General features: G+C 37.0%; 1 pseudogene; it reads right to left on the reverse strand.

Annotated features, from left to right (window-relative positions):
- Positions 1-14,278: 14,278 nt before the first annotated feature.
- Positions 14,279-15,827, reverse strand: LOC110196686 (RING-type E3 ubiquitin-protein ligase PPIL2 pseudogene; annotated as a pseudogene).
- Positions 15,828-26,653: the final 10,826 nt, after the last annotated feature.

Genomic DNA, 26,653 nt, shown 5'->3' on the forward strand with positions numbered 1-26,653 from the left:
CCCATGTCATCATAAAGGCCCTCACTGCTATAACTTAGAGAAAAACCAGCTTATATTTCCTTATGTCAAGCTGTAGAAGTGAAATACATTGAGTTCAATATGTGAGTGTGAACTATTGCTGCTAAACTCTCTTGGAAACTCAGGTTGAAGAGTTGAGTTTCTGCTTTTATATAGCGATTGGGTATAAGTAAATATAGTGTCCTGCTCTTAGACTCAGGAAGAACTGGGTTCAGGTCCTACTTTTGACACTTACCAGTTATATTCCTCTAGCCAAATAAAGTAACTTCTAAGTACCTCAGACATCTCTCTAGGACTACTCTCCTAAGTCATATACTGCTTTACATCTGTGTCCTCGGAAAATGTTGCCATACCACAAACTTCTTGTGAATCTCTGTGTGTGTGTGTAAGAAACAGCTATGGAATAGCGGATATAGAGTATCTGGGTTCTAGGCCTACCTCTGATGCATGGTTGTGTGGCCCTGTGCAGAAAGTCCCAGGCTCTCAGGACTCCAGGTAACTCTCTAACACTAAAATTTGTAGAAAGTTCCTCATTAGCTCTAGCAGAGAGAATTTTCTCACTGGGAATTGTCTATACTAGTGCAATAATAAACCCAGATTATACCTATGCCATTATAACTATAGCTATAGCATGTTATCTATGTCTAGCTAGATAATATGTGTATATGTATGTGTGTATACTACACACAGGTATACTATATATGTATATGTCTGTATATATGTGTATATATGTGTCTGTGTATGTATGTATATACATAAACATACATATATATATACATAAACATACACACATATGGCTAGGACTCTATTTATATCTGTATTTGTATGTAGGACAAGGCAGCCCCTAATATTAAAGATATTGACAGGGGAAGGGGAAGCGAAAGAGAAAGGAAAGGAGAGGAGAGGAGAGGAGAGGAGAGGAGAGGAGAGGAGAGGAGAGGAGAGGAGAGGAGAGGAGAGGAGAGGAGAGGAGAGGAGAGGAGAGGAGAGGAGAGGAGAGGAGAGGAGAGGAGAGGAGAGGAAAGAGGAAGAGGAAGAGGAAGAGGAAGAGGTAGAGGAAGGGAAGGAAGGAGGGGATGGAGGGAGGAAAAAGAAGGAAGAAGCAAGGAAAGAAGGAAGGAAAGAAAGAAAGAAGAAGGAGAGAAGGAAAGAAGAGAGAGAGGAAAAATGGAGAGAGGGATGGAGGGAGGAAAGAAAGAAAGAAGATAAAGTTAGAAAGAGCAACTAAAACATCCTTACACATAATGGCTGTGATCCTGGGGAGGCTACTTAATCTTTCTGTGGCCCAGATAGCTCTCTCTAATTATAATTTGCAGAAAAGTTTCTCACTGAGAGTTTTCTATACTCAGTAAAATGCTACACAAAGCAATCTATGCCTGTAGATTTTAGGTCAAGGATTGATTTTATTAGATAATTGCCTGAATCTTCCTAGTGTTTAATCAGTATATTATATATATATATATATATATATATATATATATATATATATATGTGTGTGTGTGTGTGTGTGTGTGTTTGTATATATATGTATATATATATAATATATACATATATATGTATGTATGGCTTGTGTCAGACACGCAATTGTTCTTAAAACAATGTTGCTTGACAGATTTCCAATTTTGACATAATTTCTCTGTAAATTTGGACAAATTATTATTTTTACTTTATTTGAATATCCCAGGTTCGTAAGCACTCGACAGAAAAATTGTTCCTCTAAGAAACTCCCAGTTTAAGACATGGAATACATACATATCATGTTTTCTTTTCTTTTTTCTTAATTTTTTGATTTTCCTACCCCCTTTTATTCTTACATCGGATTCACCTCTGAATGAATCCCTTCCACCATCTTCTAATCTGTCACATGCCTGGTCACCCACCTTTCCAACAAAACGTGAATTTCCTCCATGTTTGGTCATTATAATTATACAACATTTAGCTTCATTTTATTGTTACTTACATTCACATGGTTAAAATCATTGTTTATAGTATTCTTGGGTCTACTTACTTTACTCTGTATTTCTTCATGTAAGTCTTTCAGTCTTTCTCTTTACCTTCACATTAGTAATTTTTTGTATCATATATCTTACTACCTTCAGGTACAACAACTGCTTTAGCCACTCCACAATGGATTGGTATCTACTTTGTTTCTACATTCTTGCTACCACAAAAAAAAGCATTTCTGTAAATATTTTTATATAGAGAGGACTTTTCTGTCTTTGATTTCCTCAGTACATATTCCTAGCAGTGGATACTCTAGGTCAAAGGACATGTACATTTTAAAGATTCTTTTTTAACATAATCCCAAATTACTTTCCAGAATGGTTAGATCAATTCACACCTCCAACATAACCACCTTATATTCTTTATTTTCATATAACATACATAGAAAATTTTTTTCTCACATAGGATTATCCTTTTTTGTAGCTAAAGTTTTTTTTGTTTGTTTTGTTTTCTACTTTCCCCAAAATGTCTGCATTATTAAGATTTAACTTTTAATTAATTCTGTTTTTTCTCATCTCCCTCCTCATCCTTCCAAAGTATTCCCTTTCAATCCCCATCTGCTTCTAAAATATGTAAAAGTAGCTCCTGATAGCACTAGTCTTAAAAACACAAGAGCCTCAGTGAGAAGGTATTTTGCCTATGCCAACTACTTATTACTAGTGTCTTAACTTCCTGTTTTTAGCGGGGTTTAGAAATACCAAAAGGACAGTATCATTCTCTGGTAATATTTTGGTATTTCTGGTTTTGGTTACAAAAGGAAGTATAGAAGTTTAAAAAACGAAACCTAGAATTGTTAACTAAACTTTGGAAAGATGGAGATAATCATTCTATTATAATACATGTGTTGCAATAGTAGATGACTATAGGCTTTAGCTATCTTTTCTATTTAAGTTTATATATATATATATAATTCTTATGAAAAATGACTCATTTTTAGGGTTAAGAAGGAAAAATGTTTTGTTTGTCTCAAGGCCTAACAATAGATGTTGAAGATAGGCCCTGTGTCTCCTCTGTGGAGAAAGAGAGCAGTGTCAAAAAGCATGACTCAGAATGATAAGCTCATACATGTAGAGGAATTTTAGAAATTGTCTAGTCCAACACTTCCATTTTTCAGAGTGCATGCTTGGATTTGCTTTTTGTACTAGGTTACACAGTGAGTAAATAGAGATTTCGTGTTTGGGTCCAATCCATCACATGGAAATTTAGAGGGAGCCTTCTTTTGGCAATGCATGACTCAGGAATGAGCAATGGTGATGAAGAGATACCTAATTGGCAGCTAATACAAAAGAACTGATGGCACTGGGGTCTGAAATGGGGGGCAATGAAGAGCCAAAGGTCATGTGACCTGCTTGCCTCTCTTTCTTTGGCTTTGAAGCAGGAAGACGACTTACAACTGCTGCCTCTAGAAACTCAGGAAGGGGAGAAGTAGCTGGTCCCTTTCCACCAGTGCAGGTCTGATACATACATGAACCACCTCTGAATCATGGTGTTTGTCTTTCTTCATCTTTAACTAGTGAGTATCATGAGATGGAATGTCCAGGAGACTGCAAGGCCTAAAAGCTCTGAAGATCCCAGGAAGTCTATGAGATAGCAATTTCCAGAACTTAGCCCAGTATGTGGCACATAGTGGGTATTTAATAATGCTTGTAGTGGTGCAGCAGATAAATCACTGGCCCTGGAGCTCGGAAGACCTGAGTCAAATCCAGCCTAGACACTTGACGCTTACTAGCTGTGTGATCCTGGGCAAGTCACTTAACCACTATTGAGAAGAAGAAGAAGAAGAAGAGAAGAAGAAGAAGAAGAAGAAGAAGAAGAAGAAGAAGAAGAAGAAGAAGAAGAAGAAGAAGAAGAAGAAGAAGAAGAAGAAGAAGGAGGAGGAGAAGGAGGAGGAGAAGGAGGAGGAGGAGGAGGAGGAGGAGAGGAAGAGGAAGAAGAATGCTTGTTGACTGATTGGCAGGAGCTGATGGCAGGGAAAACACTTCCATCAGACCAGGAAGATACATCAAGGACTAGTGAATTGCAGAGAGATAGTCTCCTGAAGAAAGGCGGCTTCAAGATGGGTGAACCCTAACGGCAAAAATAAATGCCACCTATGGACTCAAGAAAGGCTCTTGGATGCCATTTGAGTGATTTACCCGGAAGAGAGTAACATCCTAGATGGTCTATGTGAGAGTTCTACAAAGTGAGAAGAAAAAAAAAAGGGCTTCCAGTGTCAGAAGTATCCTTTCGCAATGCATGCCCAATGTGTGTGTTTCACTTTCATTATTCTTTACTGAACCCACTTTTCTCACCGATGTTGCATTTGTCCAAATTTTTGTTTTTGTTTTTGTTCCGTCCCCCCACCCTGGGGGGAAGCTACTTTTTTTTTAACTGTTCTTACCATAAAATTACAATAAAAGCCTCTGCTAAAAGTTATTTTACTGGCTGAGTACTGATGGGAATCACAGTGATGTGGGCATTGGAGTTAGATGTGTAGCTACCCCTCTGGTTACCCCTAGAATGCCAAGATAGTAGTCATTTCTCTGGGGACCGAGCCCTACGAGAATAACTACAAATTGGAAGAATAATTCTAGAGGATTGTTAGATTCAGATGAGGAAACTGAGGCCTGAACAGGAGAAGTGACTTGCTCATGGTCACAAAAGTAGAATGTGGCAGAGCCAGAATTCAAACTCAGGTCATATCCTCCGATGTTAGATGCAAGGCTCTTCATGCTGTCCCAACTTACCACCTGCTTTTTTTTTTTTTTTAGGTTTTGTAGATTCAGCTGCAGAGAGAATTCTGAGACAAACAAGCCCCTTTTATGGGCTTTCAATGACTATAACAATATATTTATAAAACTACATATATACACACATGCATATACACATACATAAAAATATACATGTGTACACACATACATTATGTCTAAATTATTTAATATGCACTATATCATTTGATCTTCATGAAAAACTCATTAGAAATAGTAACTTTCAATAGAACATAAAGGTTTATGAAGTATTTCCTTTATATCAACTATTTGAGGCAGATTATGGTATTTGCATTACTATTCCTTTTTTTCACAGAATCTCTGAATTTGAAAGGACATCAGTAGCTCTGTAGTTCGATGTGTACCTAACCAAGAATGTCGTCCACAAGAGCCCCAAAAAGTAGTTGTTCAGCCTTTGCTTGAAGATCTCTGTGGGGGGGGGAAATCCCACCACCTTCTCAGAGATGTCAAAGTTCAAGGTCATGTTATTAGGTCATTTTATCTCCAAGTTAAGCACTCATTCTACTACACCACCTTGTCTCCACTTCTGTTGTGTTGCTTTGGATAAATGGTAGTGACTTGTAAACCATTATCAATTCAGGCTATATTCTGATAACTCACCCTAGTCTTGTACCCTTCTCCACTTGACAACGAGGAAGAAAGTGAATTCCACTTGCGTCAAATCTAAAAGAAGACATTCATATTGTGTGTGCCTCAAACATTGTTTTTGAAACAAGGGATGGGTAGGAATACCTGCTTATAATAATTTTTAAATGGTACTATGTTCTACCTGTGATCAAATCTAAAAGAAGACATTCATATTATGTGCGGCTCAAACTTTTTTTTGAAATAAGTGATGGCTAAGAATATCTGGTTATAATAATTTTTAAGTGGTACTATACAGCACTTTAAAGGTTAGCTTTTATAGGAGCATTGTATAATAACATCTTAAGATTTGCAAAGCACTTTACAAACACTATCTTATTTGATTTTCACAACCCTAGGAGCCAGGTCCTTTAATAACCTCCATTTTACAGATAAGGAAGTGGAGGCAGGCAGTAATGTATGCAATAGTCAAGTCTAGGAATTAAAGGAGCATGCTGCCGCCTTCAAATTTGGTTTTATGACAGAAGCAACAATGTGAGATTTGGATGATCCGGATCTTCTCACCATCTGTTTTCTTGAGATGATTCTCAAATGACCTCTGCCAAGTGCCAGACCTGCTGTGGTAAATCCCTATAGAAAGTAAAGCAGATAAAAGCACGGCATTTTTAAATTCCATGATACTAGGATGATTACCATAAGATAATCACATTCATAAGGTGGCCTGGAATCCTTTGCCAACAGTCTTGTGGAAGAGACAAATGCCAGATTTCATTTCATTTGAGGATCCCACAGCATGAGTAAAAAAAAAAAAATTCCATATATATTATATTGACTGTTAAGTTCATCCAAAATATAAATATTCAAATGAATCTATTGTTTCATGTTCAATTCCAGATAGGATGAGTCTAAGCTCACTTCCTGAAAAATGAGTTTATCATCATCCTATTGACCAAACCTGTAATATTGACCAAAATAGCCCTAACAAGTTCTACAGAAGTACTATATATTTAATTTTGGCATAAATAGAGTGAGTGCTAATTTCACATGCAATTATCAGCCCCTTCCTTCCCATTTTGGTAAATTAACATATTATGTAAAATATCTTGCAAATATGTTGCAGATGTCATTAATAAAACATGAAAGCAGGATCTATGTCAGAGATTAGCATTTCTATCACACTGCAAGCTCAACCTGCAACCCACAATTTATATCACCTTGTAAATGAACTGTATTCTAAGACATCACAAACCTTTATTTCATAGTTACAGCAAGTGGCAGTGTCTGTACAGAAGGGTTGGGGGTGGTGTGGGGAGGGGGAGGCAGGGAAGCCTGTTTAAATAGACAACATCACCAATGCCTATACTAGGTAGCACAGATGCACTCAGGGGGAAGTCATGCATCAATTCCACTTGTTTGTTTCCCTGGTGATGACATTACTAGCTTGTTTATGGAAGTTCCCTAAACAGAAGGTTGAATCGAGATATGTGAGACTTTAATCTCTTCTAATAGATTGGCATATTGGGCTGGCAGCTGGATTCAGAGTTGTTACCACAGCACAGTTCTGACCTTCAATGATCCTTTTTTCTAACGCTTGTTTTTGAACTCAAAAAATAAATTTTCTCAGTTTCATCTGTTATGTCCCTGTAGGAGATTTGAGAACAAGGATTTTCTACTGTTATCTGACACATTCAAGAGGCAATATGATGTAGTGGATAGAGGGCTGGCCTTGGAATCAGGAAGACTTGAGGCCAAGTCCTGTCTCTGACGCATGCTGGGTTTTTGACCATGGATAAGGCATTCGTACTCTTGGTGCTCCATAATACTATAAGACACAGATAAGTTGCTTATATGCATCAGTGGAGGTAATTTTTACCCCAAGAATTCTCCACACCCAGGAAATTATAGATTTAAATTTCCAACACACACACACACACACACACACACACACACACACACACACACACATACTCCCTGGCCATAAAACAAAAAATAGATACTTCAAATGCTTTCTCTGAAAGCATATAATATATCCAGATCAATAAGCACATAATGAGTTTCCTCATCTGTAAAATGGGCATAGTTATGCTTGTACTGCCTACCTCATAAAGTTGTGAGGAAACAGCTTTGTGTACTGTAAATGGCAGTATAAATGTGATTTATCATCATTATGATATTACAATGGAAAGAACATAAAATCATAGGATAATAGATTTGGAGTTGGAAGGGACTAGCTCCCTATTTTAGGTGTAAGTTACAAGTATCAATGTGACAAATTGGGTATAAACTGTAGTATCTCTTGCATGAAAAACTACAGTGTAAATTTGATATCAAGTTGAATTTTTTTAAGATATAATTTCAAGCCCATTAGAAATAATCACAATAATCAAAAGGCAGGCATTGTCAAGGATTCAGATCATATCAAACCTCTGTGACTAGTTCAAAACAGATAACATACAGATATTTCAGTAGAAGAAAAAAAAGACCCATCTCCCCCCAAATCCTTTGATTACCCAAATAATTAAAGGAAGAGGTGGAGGTTTTGTAGAGAAGAGAATATGGCCTGAAATTAATTATCCAGGCATTCTGCCTACACTGACCAAACTCACTGGCCAAATGCCAACTCTGACTTTCCCTTTCTGGTGAGTAGATGTAGCCTGGGGAAGAATTGTCCTTTACTTTCCATTTGGGTGCTTCCTGTTTTGTTTTCCAACATGTGTAATCTACGGATTCCTGTCAGCTCTTCATAGGTCAAAGAAAGCATGTACGTAAACTCATTTATTCAATAGATTCAAGCTAAGTGGAAACACACACACACACACACACACACACACACACCTGCTGGCTCACATCTGCCACGTGTGCCACTTCTAAAAATGTTCAAGTAAGTTAGCAGCGATGAAAACATAGATCCTTTGGGAGAATAAAGCCTACGTTTAGTTTTCCACAATGTTTAACTTTATCCTATTTAATATTTAGTGAGACCGGGGGGGGGCAAGTATGAATTATGGAGAAGACTGATGTTTTTTAAAATAAAATAAAAAATTCACCTCCATGTAATTTTGTATTGAAAGCTCATTCCGTAGGCATTAATTTTTTAATGAAACACTGAGCATAGAGTGAAGCACAATGTTTGCTAATAAGCTGTAAAATTCTGGGAAGGGCTCTCCTATTTTTCCCTCACTGCATACAAGCTCAAGTGAATTCTCCATTACCAGAGTGCCAGAAACAGCAGGGGAAACATGGCCGGAGAAAGCTAAGAATTTGTCTCTTCATCCAGGCCTTTAATGAAAGTTTGACAGCCCACACCAATAGTTACACTGGCCTCGAAATCTCCCTGATGAACTATGAAAGAGAGGACATGTTTCCCAAACCATAACTCAGGAGACAAAGGAATCAACCGTATGAATTGTTCCTTCTAGGCAGGGTGGGAGAGGGGAAGAGTGAAAGAAGGAGGGAGGCAGGAGGGTGAATTAAAGCAGAATCAATAGGCCAAATGGGTAGGGCTTTGTTAATAGAGAAATCTACCACAGACTCTAGTACAGATGGTGATGTGGGGGATGGGTAAGCAATCAGGGAGGGGAAAAGAGGAAGGACACATAGATGAAAGCTAATTTCTGCTTTATCTGCCATCTGAGTAATCTGCAAAGCGTCCTTGTATTTCTTTTTGATGTATGAATGTGGAAAAAAAGCATGTTATTGTGACAGAATGTAGCAAACTTGATCATTCAGTAGGTTATTTTTCTGTCTATGGTCATTACAACATGCTGAAACTTCTTAGTAATGCTTCCCAGGGACCGGATGTTTTTTGATGCTCCATGGGAATAATATTGCTGTAGGGCCCCTTAAATTAAAAACAAACAAACAAGCAAACAATAGAGAAAATAATATTAGCAGTTTTGTAGGGAGTGGGAGTTAGAAAAGAAAAAGAAGAAGGAAGGTATATAAAGATGTTAAAATACTGCAAAGACTTTAAGGCAGAAAATATTGTCACAGAAGACTGTAGGTGTTGTTGGGAAAATCCAGTTTCTGAAGGAAAGAGAGAAAAATATGTGCAAAGCTTGTAAATGATTTCTGGAAAAGTTGGCTGGAAAGGGATATTGAGTGAAGTCTTCCTTCGGACACAGAGACACTGTACACTGCAGCATGGCACAGACGCAGTAACAACTATTTATACAGGTTTGAATTTTACATTGTCACTGTGACTCAAAAACGCACTATTATAACCTCTCTACTTGCCTCGGTGGCAAAGCAGAGTGTGACATGTGGGAGACCCTGGTTAGGAAGTGACTGAATTCTATGGTCCTCAGGCTGACAGGGGCTCAAATTGTTACAGATGGGACTCTTTCGGTCTCCTGGGAGAGATTAGAGCCTGTGCTGCTCTTAAGAATGTTTTAGAAGGCTTAAGTGCCATGTGTGACTCTCCAAGAAGGGGCACAGCCCGGGGCAGTGAGAATTGTACTGGTAAGAGAGGGAAAAGACAGGTCTGAAATAAATGGACAAGAGACATTCAAGAGATTCAACTTCAATGGGCTACAGTTCTCTTTTTGTGTTCATTCCTTTTTTCGCTTTTTTCTTGATGGAAACTAGGCCCCAAGGTGAAGAGCAATCTCTGTGTTATGTGTTGGCAGAAACACTCACTTATATATCATTTTTCATTGGAATTAAATGGCAAAGAATGAAAATAACTTTTTAAAGATACTGAATTAACTTTAAAACATGAAATTAAAATGCTGTAAATATCGTTTTAAAGAGAAAACAAAAAACCTAGCACTTCTGAACTCAGGAAACACATGCAAAGTGATCTTTTAAATATAGAAAGGACCTTTTAAATATATTTGGGACAAACATTCAAAAGTAATCACTTCTCAGTTGTCTGCCTCAAGCCTCCATTTATATAAAGGTAATGGGTATATTCATCAACTCTTGAAATAAGTTTTTTTTTTCCTTTGTAGCTATTTATATCACTAGACCTACAAAGCAAATATTTTTGCATCATGTAAAACTTTAGTAGATAGGCTTCTGATGCTCTCCAAAATAACGAAAGTGTAAATGTGTTTTAAGTATGACTTACATAGTCATTTCTTAAGACGGGAAAAGACATTTTCTCTATTTAAAAGTCAGAGTTCTGCAAATCTTCACGGCAAAATTTGGGACTGGTTACAGATATGTGAAGATTTTGAATATGCTGCATTTTATTTGAAAATTTTCCAGACCATTCAATAAATGGAAGAGATCAAAGTTTCTTATCTGTTGATCCATTTCATTTCCCTTGGTTGGTCATCTATTAAGGCACTTGGTTTCATTCCTAACATTCTATCAGGTGGTATTATACGGTAGTATAGTGATATCTAAATGTGTTATACACACATATATACACACACACATATACATACATATATACATATCATATATAATATATATGTATCTCCATAACCTTTTTTTTAATGGAAAGAATATCTTATTTTATCACTACAGTAACTTTTGATGAGAAAAGTTCTATCAATGCAGATTTACAACTGTTCTATAATTTTCAGTTTTAGAGTGTGGCCTAGGACACTAAGAAGGTAAGTGCCTTGTCTTGGCCAGCATCACATAGCTAGTATGAACCAGAGTCTATGTTTGAACCCAGGTCTTCTTGATACCAAGGTCAACTTTCTATCTGCTATACAACACTGCCAAAGGTATCCATATCTAATCTGCATCTGTATCATCTGTATCTATATTTAAATCTACAGCTACATCCCTACTTAATTCTGTGCCTAATATCTGTATTATTTTTCCCTCAACGATTCTGAAAATTCATGTTGGAATTTGTCATGTCTGAACATACCTATTGACTCATTCAAATACAAAACTCCAAAAGAATAGATTTCCACTTACTATAACTATAACCCTATCTCTTGTCAATTCCTTTTGCATTATCCACTTAATCTGTCCCCGACATAAATTCTCAAGCCCAAATTCAGCTTGTATGCTGTATGAGGATGAATTAGGTCCCAACAAATTGAAAACATAAAGACTATCTTCTGGGAACTTCTTCATCCTCTCTCTTTTCCAACTTAAAATGTCTCTACATATCTTATTTTCCATGCCTCTGTTACTTCCTTTTGAAGAAAAAAAAAAGATTCTCCTGTATGTTCAGTGTAATACCTTTACTTGATCCCATCTTATACAATCCCATATCCTGCATGACCTCACTTTGTCAATTACTCCCTCTCTCTTCCATCTTCAGACTCTTCCTTTCTATGAATGCACTTTCCCTTCCCTACAAACATCCTTAGATTATGTTGTTTTCCCTGTGCCTGTTCTCCCATTTAAAAAAAAAATAAATTCCTTACAATAAATATCAATAGTCAAGCAAAACAAATTCTCTCCATTTGCCACGTTCAAAAAAAATCTATCCTATTCTACATCCTGAATCTATCACCTCTCTCTGTCAGGAGTGAGATGGTGTGCTTCATCAGTTCTCTGAAATCATAGATGGGCATTCAATTGATCATAGTTCTTATAGCTTTCAAAATTATTCTCTTTTTGCTTTCTTTCTTTTTAAAATTTATTTATTTATTTTTAGTTTTCAACATTCACTTCCATAACATTTTGAGTTCCAAATTTTCTCCCCATCTTTCCCTTCCCCCCACTCCAAGAAAGTGTGCAATCTGATATAGGCTCTACATTTATACTCACATTGAACCATATTTCACATCAGTCATGTTGTAAAAAAGAATTAGAACCAATGTGAGAAACCATGAGAAAGAAGAAATAAATTTTTAAAAAAGGAAAAAAAAGAGAGAGATCAAATAACATGCTTTGATCTGCATTCAGAGTTCATAGTTCTTTTTCTGGACGTGGACAGCATTTTCCATCATGAGTCCTTTGGAGCTGTCTTGGATCCTTACTTTGCTGAGAGAGATCCTTGCATTGATGAGTCTGTCAAAGTTAGTCATTGCACATTGTGGCCGTTACTGTGTACAATGTTCTTTTGGTTCTGCTCACTTCACTCAGCATCAGTTTATTCAAATCTTTCCAGGTTTTTCTGAAAGTCTGCTTGTTTATCATTTTGTAAAGTACAATAGTATTCCATTACATTCATATATCACACAAAGGTATTATTCTTTACAGTGTTAGATAAATAATTCTCCTAGTTCTGCTCATTTTATTTTTTATCAGTTTACAAAAGTATTCTTTTTTTTCTTTTTTTATATTAATGTGATATATATGTCTGATTTTATTAACTGCATCAGTTCATACAAGTCTTTTCTTGTTCTTATAAATTTTCCTATTTCCCCCTTTCTTATGGAACAATAAAATTTCTTCACATTCATGTGCCACAATTTGTTCAGCCTTAGATTGCCAGTATTTTTTTTTTAAACAAATTTTACTTAACTCCAGCTTACTCCCTCAAGGTACTGCTCTTACCTCCTTTCTCTTCTTTCTGCACTCTCCCTTGACAATTTTCCCAAATCCCTTAGGCTCAATTTTCAAATGACCCCCCAAATCTATATTCCCTAGCCCTGGCTTTTCCCTCATCTGACCTATAGCTCAAGCTTTATCACTACTTGGTCAACATATTCTGTGGATTGTAAAGGTGGTCCATATAATTTAACATATCTTAAATCAACCTTATTATCTTTTTCCTTTAAATCACTTCACCCATTCCTATTGTCTTTATTTGTGTTAATGATACTGTGATCCTTCCAGTCACCTAGGCTTGAAACTTTGTCATTATCACTTTTCTCATATCTTCACATATGCTTATTAGCTAAATCCTGTGGATGCTCCCTCCACAAATCTCTCATTCAGTCCTTCATTTTCATGGTTACTACTCATTTTATTGGCTGGTATACTTGATTCAAAAGTTGTACACCTCATATATCATGTTGAAAAAGAAAGGGTAATATAGCAGTATTGTGATCTACATACGTATGTATGTATATATATGTATGTATGTATGTATGTACGTATATATATGTATGTATGTATGTATGTATGTATATATATGGAAATATCCGAATTTGAGAGAGGAAAGTATGGTGGAGAGCATTAGGCTGAAGAGGAAGAAAGAATGAAGAAACATTCAAATCTGTAAGTGGAATGTCAATATCAATGACACTTTTTTATGACATTTTAATTTAGAAACTCATTATCTTTTGCCTAGACAAATAATCAAGAAGGATTTATTAAGTGCCCACTGTGTGTCAGGCTCTGTAATGTGCATTAGGATACAAACCCCAAAATGAAACAACTGAAAAAGCTCACGTTCTTTCAAGGAAGAATTATGTACACATAAAAGAAAACATGAAATAGATAAAAAGTATGTAAAAAGGTAACGTCAGTACTGGGGTGAAGAGAGTGGCACCGTCCTTCTATACCTTTATTCTCATGCCTTTCAAAAATCTTTTAAGAACCAGTAGTTGATCAATCTTCTTACAGCACAGTTCTGATTATGATATTCACTTGTTCAAAAGTCTTCAGTGACTGGTTCTCCATTGTCAAATTAATTCCAGATTCTTTAACCTGACATTAGAGACCTACCATGACTTATCCACTATATTTCTTTTTTTATTTCTTTTTTTATTTTTTTAAGAGCATCCCGCTTTATTTCACCAAGATTTATTGCAGTTGGCACGGAGTTGGTCATGCTGAGAATACCTTGGTCTGTGTGCCACACATTGGGCTGGAACTCATCTTTAAAGGGCTTCCTCCAATAGGACTTGACCTCTGTGCCCCACCCTGGACACCTCTACTCCTTTCCCTCAGTCCCCTGACTCCTCAAATTGGCAACTCTACAAAGATCTTTCCCTAATCCCACACCTTTGGAATCAAAGCCCGTGTCAGGCCTTGAACTGCCTCTGTCACAAGTGGGCTCAGACTTACAACAGTTGGTGCCTACTAGGCTGAGGCCATTACCAGGAACTGAAGTTCCCAGAGACCCAACTGGTGGACGGCTATTTCCCTGCAGCTCATTTTGTGGCTTTGGAAGAGACATATTTGCCCACTCCCTGACTGTTAAGTTCAAGGCCCCACACTCTCCAGTTTGTTCTGGGCTATGTTGGCCTTCACCTTGTGCAGCAGGGATGGGTGGGAAGGGTTCTCCTCCTCCAGTCTTGTTTCTTTTGTTCTTCAGCAATCTATCTGCCTTTTCATATGTGTCTATAAAATCTGTGGCAAAATCAATTAGAGTCTCCTCCTTGGGTTTTAGGGTCACTTTCCATGTTCTCCAAGGCTATGAGGTTGTCAAAGCCAGCAGCAACTCTTCCAAAGATGGTGGGTTTCTTGTCCAGATAAGCACAAGATTGAAAAGTGACTAAAAAAACAAAAACAAAAACAAAACAAACAAAAAACCAAGATTTGTTGCAGTTGGCACAGAGTTGGTCATGCTGAGAATACCTTGGTCTGGGTGCCACACGTTGCACAGGAACTCATCTTTAAAGGGCTTCCTCCAGTAGGACTTGACCTCTGTGCCCCACCCTGGATCACAAAGGTTCACACTGACCTGTGGAAAATTGAGCCATTGTAGTAATTCTTTTTTTGCAGAGTTTGATGAAGTTTTCAAATGGTTTTGGAGTCATGTCACAGCATAGTTCCAGGTTAAGGTCCCCCTTGCTGGTGTGTAGATGGTTCCAACCCTTCTTCTTCACAACCCTGTACCAGAGGACATCATCATCAATGGCAGCTGCTTCACGGGCTGTTTTGAACACTATGTCTGTGAATGTGTTGGAGGTACTGGCTTCCCAGTGGAATAATGAGCCACATTCAGCTCTTTTCTTCTCCAGAGCCCTCAACATTGGACCCTGGATTTCATCCCTTTAACATCTCTGTGAAGTTCCTGCAGGGTCTCTCCAGTCTCACAATTGGTGCTTTTCAGATAATAAGTCAGCTCCTGCCTGGCTTTCTCCTCCTCTGGATCTAGGGCTCTTAGATTGCTCTTAACATGATAAAAAGTTGACCGCCTTAAACTCGCCGAGATCCATAAGCTCCTGGAGAGTCAGGCACGAAAAGGGCTCTTCTGTCAGCAGATCTTTGTACTTTTTGTTTTTGATGCCTGCTCCACTGTCTCATAAGCATACATGTTGCGAGTTGACTGCATTGCTACAACGAAGGAGTTATTGGTAAAGCCAGCGAACAGCACTAGACAATGGTGTTTACCTTCATCGTTTTTTTTAAAGTTCAGTTTGGTCAGAGCCTTGGCATTCAGCTTCTCTCCAGGGCTAGGGTTGGTCCCATACTTCTTTATCCAAGGCATAATATTCAGTAAGTCAAAGACCACCCTCTGGGGGTGCACTCCAGGCACTCAAACAGCTATAGCTATAGGCTGCAGTGATCAAAAGGTAAGCAGCAAAAATTTACTTGCGGGGGATCAGGTTTCTTACCACCATGGAAGTGCATGTATTCAGCACATGTTACATATGTATACATATACATCTTATCCTTCTGGTGCTGCCACTTCCCCATGTTGGCAAAGGGAGTCAGGGCCAGGGTCTGTCCCAGGTCCTGGATCCCTCTGCCCTGGGGTCTGAATCACACTACTGCTGCTTCTGGCTTTGAAACTTTGTCCTTCTTCAGTAAACTTCCCAGGGCCTCCTTAACTGGGAATAGGAAAAGTCACTCCTCATGTGCAAGTCTGCCCTGGATCTATGACTTAGAACTGAGTACTAGGTGACAACACTGCCCATTGGCACCTGTCCCAGTCCTAGTTTCCTGGCATGGGTAATGCCCTGGTATGAGGCTGGGACCTGTTCTTTCCCTGGTGTACAACCTCACCCTGGGTGCTGGAATTCGCTTCACCTAGCAGTGTGCTCTTCATCAGACCTTTATCCACAGACCTTTGTCTCTTCTGTTTAAAACTGAGTTTTGTAGAAAGGAACTTGTGTGGTTTTCTTCTACTCAACCATCTTTTCTCCACTTCCTATACCTTTTCATTCTAATCCATTTTTTTTACCATGGTATCACAAATATTATTAATCTCATTTCACAAGTGAATAATTTGATGTTTAGATGATGATGATAAACAGAGTTGCTGTTTGAATGAAAATGTCCTGTCTCCAAGTCCAGGACTTTTTTCCATTACATCATGTCATGCTTCTATTTCATTGCTAAGTGAGAGGCAGAGTGACAACATATAGAGGGAGAGACTTGGGCAAGTCATTTAACTTCTTAGAACCTGTTCCTTATTTATAAAACAAAAATGATAATAACACCACTAATGCCTATTTCATAGGATTGTGAGGTTCAGATAAGACAATTTATATAAAATACTCTGCAGACTTTAAAATGAGATTCCTATATCATTTGTCTCTGAATTAGGGGATACCACTGGTCTTTCAAGAACTGAATGAGGTTTAAAGATCCAGCAAATGTAAATGGAGAGTCATATGGTAGTGTATAATCAGGCTGTGATGCAGAGGAATTACACAGAGAATCAGAGTAAAAAATGTCATTAGAGAATATACACCCAGAGAAAAATACTTCAAATGCTTATCAGTGCTGGGAGGGTCCTTCTTCATAGTTTCCCACCTTTGTTACTATAAATGTGTAGGCAGAAGACATCCTTATTACAATCGTGCAGAAAAGAAAGCAAGCTAGAACCAGAATATGAGGGCACATACATCCATTTAAAATATAGCTAACATTGCTTTAAGAATGACTTTGAGCAAATAAGTCATTTTGGCCATTATAAATGCCCAAATTAGCTATAAAAGACATATGAAGAAAGATGCTATCTGCATCCAGAGAGAGAACTGATAAATAGACGTATGTATAGAATAACTTTACATATATATACCTATTTGTGTCTAATGGTAGTCATGTCTGCGGTGGGGGGGCAAGGAAAGGTAAAAAGGGGAAATTTACAAAATAACTTTATTATATATTTGAAGGGAATAGCAAGTTGTACATAGTGAATTTGTGACTTCAAGTGCGACCTTTTTTGGGGGGGTGTTTATACTATGTTATGGAAATGTTTATTTTATTCCATAAATTTTTAAAAAATAAGAAAAAAGAAAACAAGAAAACAAGAAAAAATAGATAACAATTAAAAACAATAAATAAGCAATGAATGTAAACAAGGATAAGTAAACAATGAAAAGTAAAACAGAATGGAAATGTATTTGGAGTTGAGGAAGGGTATACAAAAGAGTGAAACTTTGGGTTGAAGTGGTCTAGGAAGACCTTGCTGCAGAGCTAGAAATTGAGTTAGGCTTTGAAGAATAAGTAAATAAGTAAAAAGTAGAAGTGAAAGCATTCCAGGCCAAGAAGGAATGGTGCTCCACAACCAGTCTACAGTAAATGCTGAGGTTCTTATATAGGTAACAATGACCGCAAATCTCCTACTTTATTGTTGCTGTGAATTAATTACAAAGAAGATTGTAGCTGTGCGGATTCACATGAATGTGTGAAAGTATTTGTTCTGTAACTAAAAAATATTACTAACAGCTGAGAAACAACAAAATTCATGGATCCACCACCAAGCCTCATATCATCTTTTTGGAGCCATTGTAATTGTGTTAGGGAGGGCATTAAATTGTGAAGTTTTTATCTTTGTATGCATCAATTTCTGAAGATGAAGATGGAGGAAAAATAGAAAATAATATTTAAACCACTAGAGGAATTTTGAACATCAAATATAATAAGCCACAAGATATGCAAGGATCTAACTCGGTTGGTGAGATGCAACTATTTGGACCTATTGTGTGTCATCATCCTACAGCCTGATGACATTTCCATCATTTCAGGTACTTGCTTTACTCTTCAATGATAAGAAAATTTGAAAGATGGCATTTCTACATTTTAATTCCATGAAGAGGATAAGCTACTGAATATAGCTTTCTACATTACCCCTAACATCAATAAAACTAAGGAAATCCAAAATACTGTTTTGTACAAGTTACAAACAGATTGGACCTATTTGAATCACTGCACAATCACACTTGATATGCTCCCCTTTTACTGATGTTTATGGTGTCTGATGATGGACGGCAGAAGTAAAAATGGAAGATTTACAATAGTGTCATGTTATAAAGGAAAGGAAACGTGGTGTCATGGATACAGCCCTAGATTTAGGATCAGGAAGATGAGTTCAAATCTGGTCTTAGACACCTACTATCTGTATTATCATCCTACCATCTCTAGAAGAAATTGTTATGAGTTTTACTCTACCCATGTAAATTGTTTCCAACTTTGTCAAATAGGAAGTTAACAGCAGACCAACAAAAGAAAACTTAAATTTTTTTATTTCCCATTCCAAGCCCAGTCACCTGCTTACCTCCTATTTTCCACACTACCTTTGGTTTTCTTTGTGTTTTTTTTTTCCTTTGATTTGTCTTTGGGTTTCTTCATTCAATAGCTTTAATGGTTAGGTTACATATCACACTAAATGTGTAATTAGATGCACATATGCTTAATAACTAATTACTTTACTTTTATCTCTATTTCCTAGGGCAATATAGATAGCCAGAATCAAGTAGGGGGTGGGGGAGATATTTTTGTCAAGCTTCATTGTGACTTGAAAGGCCCTTGGGCTACGTAGAGATTAGAGTGTTAAATTAATTTTGTTCCATTAAACTATGTATAATTTAAAATTAAGACAAATATCCCCACAAAAAAATAGTCCATATGTACATCTGAGTAACAGGGAAAAAATGATTCAATGACTGCATTTCCTTCTTTCTGAATTGTTTCCAATTAGTTCGAGTTCCCTTTGGGTTATGCAGGATATTTCTGGGATGCTGGGGAATGTTTCCCATAGATCCAAGCTGTCATATCAGGGGAGGAAAAACAAACAGAGAATTCCGTGTAATTGTCTGTATGTTCTGGCCTGGGCTCAGTAGTCATTCACCAAATTCCTTGAGTTCCTTAAGTCTAGCAGACATCAACCCCAGCAGTGCATGCTTTATTTCATTTCATATAATATAAGCAATGTGACATCCACTCTGTGTGCACCAAATAGGACTGTTAACATTACTCCTGTTACCTTTATTTGTTATGATTAACAGTGAAGAATGAGAACTCAAGAGTTCATTGATCCTAAAGCTCTATAAAGATGAAAAAGATCACTTTTCACTACTTCTAGCTGCACCTTTCCAGTTTGTTTGGTAATGGATCCATCTTTTTGTGAATTCCTCATTGGAATGATTAGACACGCAGAGGAGTTAAGTGGAAAATGCTCAAAGAAGGAGATTTTTCAATAGACCTCACTTAATTGCTCAGGGTCTTAGAGTATCTGAAATATGAGTGGGATTTTAGAAGCTCTTATTTAAACTTCCATCTTCACTTGGAAAATTACAATGTTATACAAAAATAAGAATAAATTTAGGGTTTTTTGGGAGGCAGATTTTGTTTTGTTCTGTTGAGAAAACAAACCTGGGAGCACGGGAGAATGGCTAAAAGCATCACACTACTACGAAGTGCAATTGTGCCTAGAAAAAGTACAATGGAAATATCTTTGTGTCTACAGATATCCAATAAGGCAAAGCCTTAAGCATGATCCTGCCTTTTAACTTGTGACGAAGGCCTCTATCACAACCCTCAGTACACTAGGAAAGAGAACAGAATAGGTCTGAGTGGTAAAATCATTCATTGTCTGCTGAAGCAGGACTCAGAATAATGTAAAGTCCTGTCTGAACATGACCTAAAGTTAAAATCCCTTTTACTTAGTTCATAAAAAAATTCTGAAGGATAACTGAAATAATGAGATGGGTTCCACAAGTATCCAGAAAAATAGGGGGGGGAAAGGTTTCAAGATAATATAAGTGTTACAGGAAATTAAAGAAAGAGAAAAATCACTGAGGATTGGGATAGTTTGGGAATAGAGGAAATGTGGCATAGTAGAAAACAAAAGATATCGAGACTAATGCCACAGTTGTGCATACTGGAGTATGGTCCAGGTATGAAAGCATATTCTGTCCATGTTCTATGCCTGCATCAGTATTCTGAAGACCTCATTTCTAATTTTTTGCTTTAGCCACCTTCTACCTATATGACCTTGGGGAAGTCGCTTAACTTTTCTCAGTTTTCTTAATTCCTTTTTCTTATGAATGAAACAAATTTAATAAAACAGCAATAATGACATGTGTATAACCTATCTCACAATATTGTTGTGATGAAGATGCTTTGGAAACTATAAAATGAAAAAAATTAATTTGAGGTATGTGTGTATGTGTGTGTGTGTGTGTGTGTGTATATATATATATATATATATATATATGGAAGAGAGAGAGAGAGAGAGCGCGCGCGCATTTTGAACAAACTCTTAAAGAGAAAGTATAAAGCAGGGTGGGGAACCTGCAGCCTTGAGGCCACAAGTGACCTTCTAGGTCCTCAAGTGTGGCCTTTTGACTGAGTCCAAGTTTTACAGAACAAATCCTTTTTATCAATTTGTTTTGTTGAATTCAGATTAAGTCAAAGGGCCACACTTGAGGACCTAGAGGGCCACATGTGACCTCGAGGCTGTGGGTTCCCCACCCCTGGTATATAGTATATGATAGAGGCTTGGATAGAAAATGAGTTTTATAATACAGAGAAGACCATAAGAAGTCTCTCCTGACTAGAGCAAAAAGTCCCTTCCAAAGAGAAATTAGGGGAAATGTTTGGCTGGGTAAAATTCAGCCAGTTAATGCAAGCCCTTGAATACCAAACTAAAGAGTTTGGACTTACTTAATCTAAAAAGGAATTGGAAACTGTTGTAGGCTCTTGAGCAGGGCAGTGATAAAAATAATTCTTGAGGAGGATTAGTATGGAGGAAGTGTGTAAGGTTTATTGGAGGAAATAGTGGAGTCAAGTTAACTAGAAACATGGGGATGAATTAGCTAAGTATTGCAGTAAATCAGTTATGAAATGAATAGACAAGACATAACTAGCTGCATATGAGTAATTGAGGAGAAGAATCAAAGATAATTGTTACTTAGTGTCAGAGAGGAACTTAGAACTCATAACTCTACCTTCCTCTTCCACGAAATAATCCCTTCTAAAACACTCCTGGTAGGTAGTCATCCAGACTTGTGATGGGGGACCGACTAACTCACAAGGCTCTGTAATTTCTACGCAGAGAGCCTAGTTCTGTTCTCTGAAGCTAGGGTGTCTGTTTTTTCCTTTGGATATTTAAAGGCTGCAATCATTTACTGATATGCATCCCTCTAATATCCCTCTATATCCAACATCCCTAGTTACTTCGGCTGTTCTATAAGTACTATAAAAGGTCATGTGATGAAACTTCAAGTCCCCTCACAATCTTAGTCGTCCTTTTCTTGACACAATGTTTATAAAAGTATCTTAAATTTTGGTAGATTGATACAATAATCTAGATATACTCTGATCAGCACAGAATATGGTTAGTGGGACTACTATCTCTTCCAGAGGCATTCTTGTAAATGTTTAACAACTGGCTCTCAGGGGGAAAATGTACACAGGACACACTTTTAAGTTTAATCTGCAGTATTAACATTTTTATACATCATTTTCTTAAGTCTAGACAATCAACAAAACAATAATAAATCATTCCTTGATTTGTGACATTTGTCAATTTCCAAGATATAAAGGTTCACCAAAAAAAATAACAATAAGCTCCCAGGAGATATTTTGACCTATTTCCAACACACTTATGATCCGATTATGAGAGAGGAGGGAGGGAAGAAGGAAAGAAGGAAGGAAGAAAGGAAGGAAAGAAGGAAGGAAGGAAGGAAGGAAGGAAGGAAGGAAGGAAGGAAGAAGGAAGGAAGGAAGGAAGGAAAGAAGGGAAGAAGGAAGGAACAAAAGAAGGAAGAGAGGGTGGGAGGGTGTGAGGAAGAAAGAAAGGGAGGAAGGAAAGAATGAAGGAAGAGAGGGGAGAAGAAAGAGAAGAAGAAAGAAAGGGAAGAAAGAAGGAAAGGAAGGAGGGAGAGAGGAAGGAGGGAAGGAAGGAAGGAAGGAAGGAAGGAAGGAAGGAAGGAAGGAAAGAAGAAAAGAAAGAAGGAAAGAAGGAAGGAAAGAAGAGATGGTGGGAGGATGTGAAGAAAGAAAAAGAGGAAAGAAGGAAGGAAGGGAGGGAGGATGTGATGAAGAGAGAGAAGGAAGGAAGGTTAAAAGAAGGAAGGAAGAGAGGGGAGAAGAAAGAGAGGAAGAGAGAAAGGGAAGAAAGAAGGAAAGGAAGGAGGGAGGGAGGAAGGAAGGAAGGAAGGAAGGAAGGAAGGAAGGAAGGAAGGAAAGAGATAGTGACACAGGTAGCAGCAGTAAGACAGAGACAGCTGAGATTCAAATTTTGAGGGTTAGATGATAGAGAATTTGGCAATATATCCACTATATGTGGAGTCATTTAGAACAGTAACAGCGATGGCGGAACAAGATAAGTCAAAGATATTAATAATAATTGTTGTTTAGACATTCAGTCATGTCCAAATCTATGTGACCCCATGGATGTTGTCCATGGTGTTTTCTTGACAAAGATCCTGGAGTGATTTGCCATTTCCTTCTCCAATTATTAACAAAAGCTAGCATTTATATAGCACTTTATGGTTTGCAAAGCATTTAAAAAATATTAGCTCATTTTATCCTCAAGATAACCCTGGAAAGTAGGTGTTTATATTATTATTATTATTATTATTATTATTATTATTATTATTATTATTATTATCTTAGCAATATTTTCTTTATTTTTTTATTTTACATTTAACACAAATCGGTGATCTTTTAAACATGAAGTAGAAAGTAATATACATTTCTTTTTTCCCACATTTTAAAGATAATATGTTTCCAATTACATGTAAAGATACTTTTTAACATTAATTTTTTAATAAAATTTTGAGCTCCAAATTTTCTTTTTCATTCCCCTCTTCCTACCCTAGAGTGGTAAGCAATTTGTCATAGGTTATATATATACGATCATGTAAAATAAATTTCTATACTAGTCATGCTAAGAAAGAAGAAAACAAAAGGAGAGAACTATGAAAAAGTAAAGTGAAAAGAGTATGCTTTGATCTGCATTCAAAATCCATCATTTTTTTTTCCCTATGGATGTGTATAACATTTTCCATCATGAGTCTTTTGGAATTGTCTTGGACCACTTTATTGAAGAGAAGAGCTAAGTCAGTAATAGTTAATCATCACACAATGTTGCTGTTTCTATGCAAAATGTTCTCCTGTTTCTGCTCATTTCACTTTGTCTCAGTTCTTCTAAGTCTTTCCAAGTTTTTCTGAAATCTGGTCATCATTTATTATATGACAAAAGCATTCCATTACATTCATATACCACAATTTATTTGGCCATTCCCTAACTAATAGGCATTCCCTCAATTTCCAATTCTTGGCCACCACAAAAAGAGCTTCTATAAATATTTTTGTACATGTAGGCCCTTTTCCCCTTTTTTATGATCTCTTTGGGATACAGATCTAGTAGTGGTATTGCTAGATCAAAGGGTATGCACAGGTTGATTGCTTTTGGGATTAGTTCCAAATTGCTCTGCAGAACAATTGGATCAGTTCACAACTCCACCAACAACTCCACCAACAAAGTGTACCAATTTCCCCACATCTTCAACATTTATCATTTCATTTTCTGTCATTTTAAACAATCTGATAAATGTTAGGTGGTACCTCACAGTTGTTTTAATTTGCGAGTAATACTTATTTCACAACATATGGGTCGATCTGTTAGCAGGATGTTAAAATACCTTATTTTTCATGTAATCAAAAATAGACTATAGTGGGAGAAATGGGGGTAAGAAGACTTGAATAATCAAGGATTATTCATGTAATATCTATTCCATGGCTGGGGAACCTGTGGTCTCAAGGCCACATGTGACCCTTTAGATCCTTAAGGGTGGCCCTTTGACTGAATCCAAACTTTGCAGAACAAATCCTCTTAATAAAAGGATTTGTTCGGTAAAACTTGGACTCAGTCAAAAGGCCACACCCAAGGACCTAGAAGGCCACACGTGGCCTCGTGGCTGCAGGTTCCCTACCTCTGATCTTGAAATTGTGTTTTTTTTCTTGTTCCCTTCCACAAAATTTGTAAGCACTTAAAATTATTTCAGCCTGATATGCAAATTCCACTAGATTATTTTTAGGGTAGAGTACGTATTATATATTATGTGATGCTTTTAAAATACATCATTAGCAAAATATTAGTGAAAATTCCCAGTGTCCCTGCACTCAAGACTCACTTTTCCACTATTAAAAAAATAAGTAAAACAACTATTGATTTCCTTTTTTTCTTTTAGGTATTTGCCTTTAATTTAAAAATTATTATTTATTTTTTTAGCATTTTTTTTCTTTTTAAATTGAATTCAAAATCTCTCTCTCCCTCCTACAACTTCTCCAGACACTGAGAGGGCAAGCAAAATGATATCAATTATATGTGTCAAAGCATGCAAAACATATCAACATTATCCATGTACCACATAATGAAAATAATTCATAATTATCATAATGAAGTAAGAAAATTATACTTCAGTTTTCACTCAGTTCATCAGCTCTCTCTCTGGAGGTCGATGCCATTTTTTCATCATGATTCCATTGTAATTGTCTTGGATCATTGTGGTGATCAGAGCAGCCAAATCTTTCACAGTTGATTATCACTACAGCATTGCTGTTACAGTGTGCAATGGCCCCCTGGTTCTTCTCACTTCACTTTTGAATCAATTAGTATAGGTCTTTCATATTGTTGTTGGTTTTTTTTCTGAAATCACACCCCTCATCATTCCTCTTATAGCACAATAGTACTCCATCACAATCATAAGCCACTTGTTTAGACATTCCCTACTTCCATTTTATGGATGATCTCATTCATATTCACAGTTATGGTTTCTAATTGTGCATTCCCCCCATACTATTTTCTTCTGTTTATCCTTCTCTCTCTCTCTTTATGCTGCCCCTTCTCAAAAGTCTATTTTGCTTCTGACCACTGCTTCCCTTAATTTGCCTTCTCTTTTATCATTCCCCTCCTATTTCTCAGCTTGAAAAGATAGATTTCTATACCCAACTGTGTGTGTATGTATATATGTATCTATATATATTCTTTCCTCTTTGAATCAATCCTGATGAGAGTGAGATTCAAGCATTGTCTGCCACCCCTACCCATTTCCCACTTTGCTACAAAAGCTCTTCCTTGAGTACATTTTTTCTGTGAAAAAGTTTTGCCCATTCTGCTTCTCCTATACCCCTTCTCCCAGTGCATCTCTCTTTTTCACCTCTTCACTTTTCTTGAAAAAACATCTCAACATAACTGACTCACACACATGTGCTCTGTTTATTTAGACTCCTTCTAGTTGCCCTAATAATGATAGAATTCTTAGGCGTTATATGGATAATTTAGTGTAAATGGTTTAACTCTTTTGAGTATGTTATGCTTACTCTTCCACATTTACCTCCCTATGCTTCTGTTAAATCTTCTGTTTGAATGTCGTTTTCTTCAGCTCTAGTCTTTTCGTGAGGAATACTTGAAAGTCCTCTATTTCATTAAATATCTATTTTTTCACCTGAATGATTATACTGAGTTTTGCTGGATAAGTTATCTTTGGTTGTAATCCTAGTTTTGTAATCCTATTCTTTGTTTTCTGGAATATCATATTCTAAACCCTCTACTCTTCTAATGTGGAAGTTGCTAAATTTTGTGTGATCCTCACTGTGGCTCCACAATATTTGAATTGTTTCTTTCTGCATGCTTGTAGTATTTTCTCCTTAACCGGTAAGCTCTGGAATTTGGCTATAATATTGCTGGGAGTTTTCATTTTGCAACCTCTTTCTGGAGGTGATTGCTGGATTCTTTCAATTTCTTCGGATCTAAGATATTGGGGCAGATATTCCTTGAAATTTGAGGTCTAGGGTTTTTTTTTTTAATCATGGCTTTCAGGTAGTCCAATAATTTCTTAAATTATTGGAAATGTTGGGAAAGTTCAGTGGAGTTGGTTTTTGTACTCTGCCAAATTGGCTATACCCCAGTAGGGACTATTATTAACCCCATTTTATAGATGGGCAAAATGAGACAGACAGAGGTTAAATGACTTACCAAAGGTCACCTGGCTAGTAAGTGTCTGAGGCTGGATTTGAACTCGGTTTCCAAATCCAGGTCTAGTGCTTTACCTGCTGTGCCTAGATGCTTCCACTCCTAGATATTAATGGAGAATGTATATTATCAAATAAGTTAAAGAAAGAAAATGTTTAGGAGGATTATAGAATAAAGATTGATAGTTGGAAGTGAACTTAGACTACTTCAAAATCATATTACCTATTCTTAAACCATCCTCTTCATCTACCTCTCATAGGATTTTGGACTTTGACTATCAGACCTGGGGCTCAGGTAGGTGAACTTT

Source organism: Phascolarctos cinereus, unplaced genomic scaffold, assembly GCF_003287225.1.
Source record: "Phascolarctos cinereus isolate Bilbo 61053 unplaced genomic scaffold, phaCin_HiC Scaffold_7;HRSCAF=346, whole genome shotgun sequence".
Classification (NCBI taxonomy): domain Eukaryota; kingdom Metazoa; phylum Chordata; class Mammalia; order Diprotodontia; family Phascolarctidae; genus Phascolarctos; species Phascolarctos cinereus.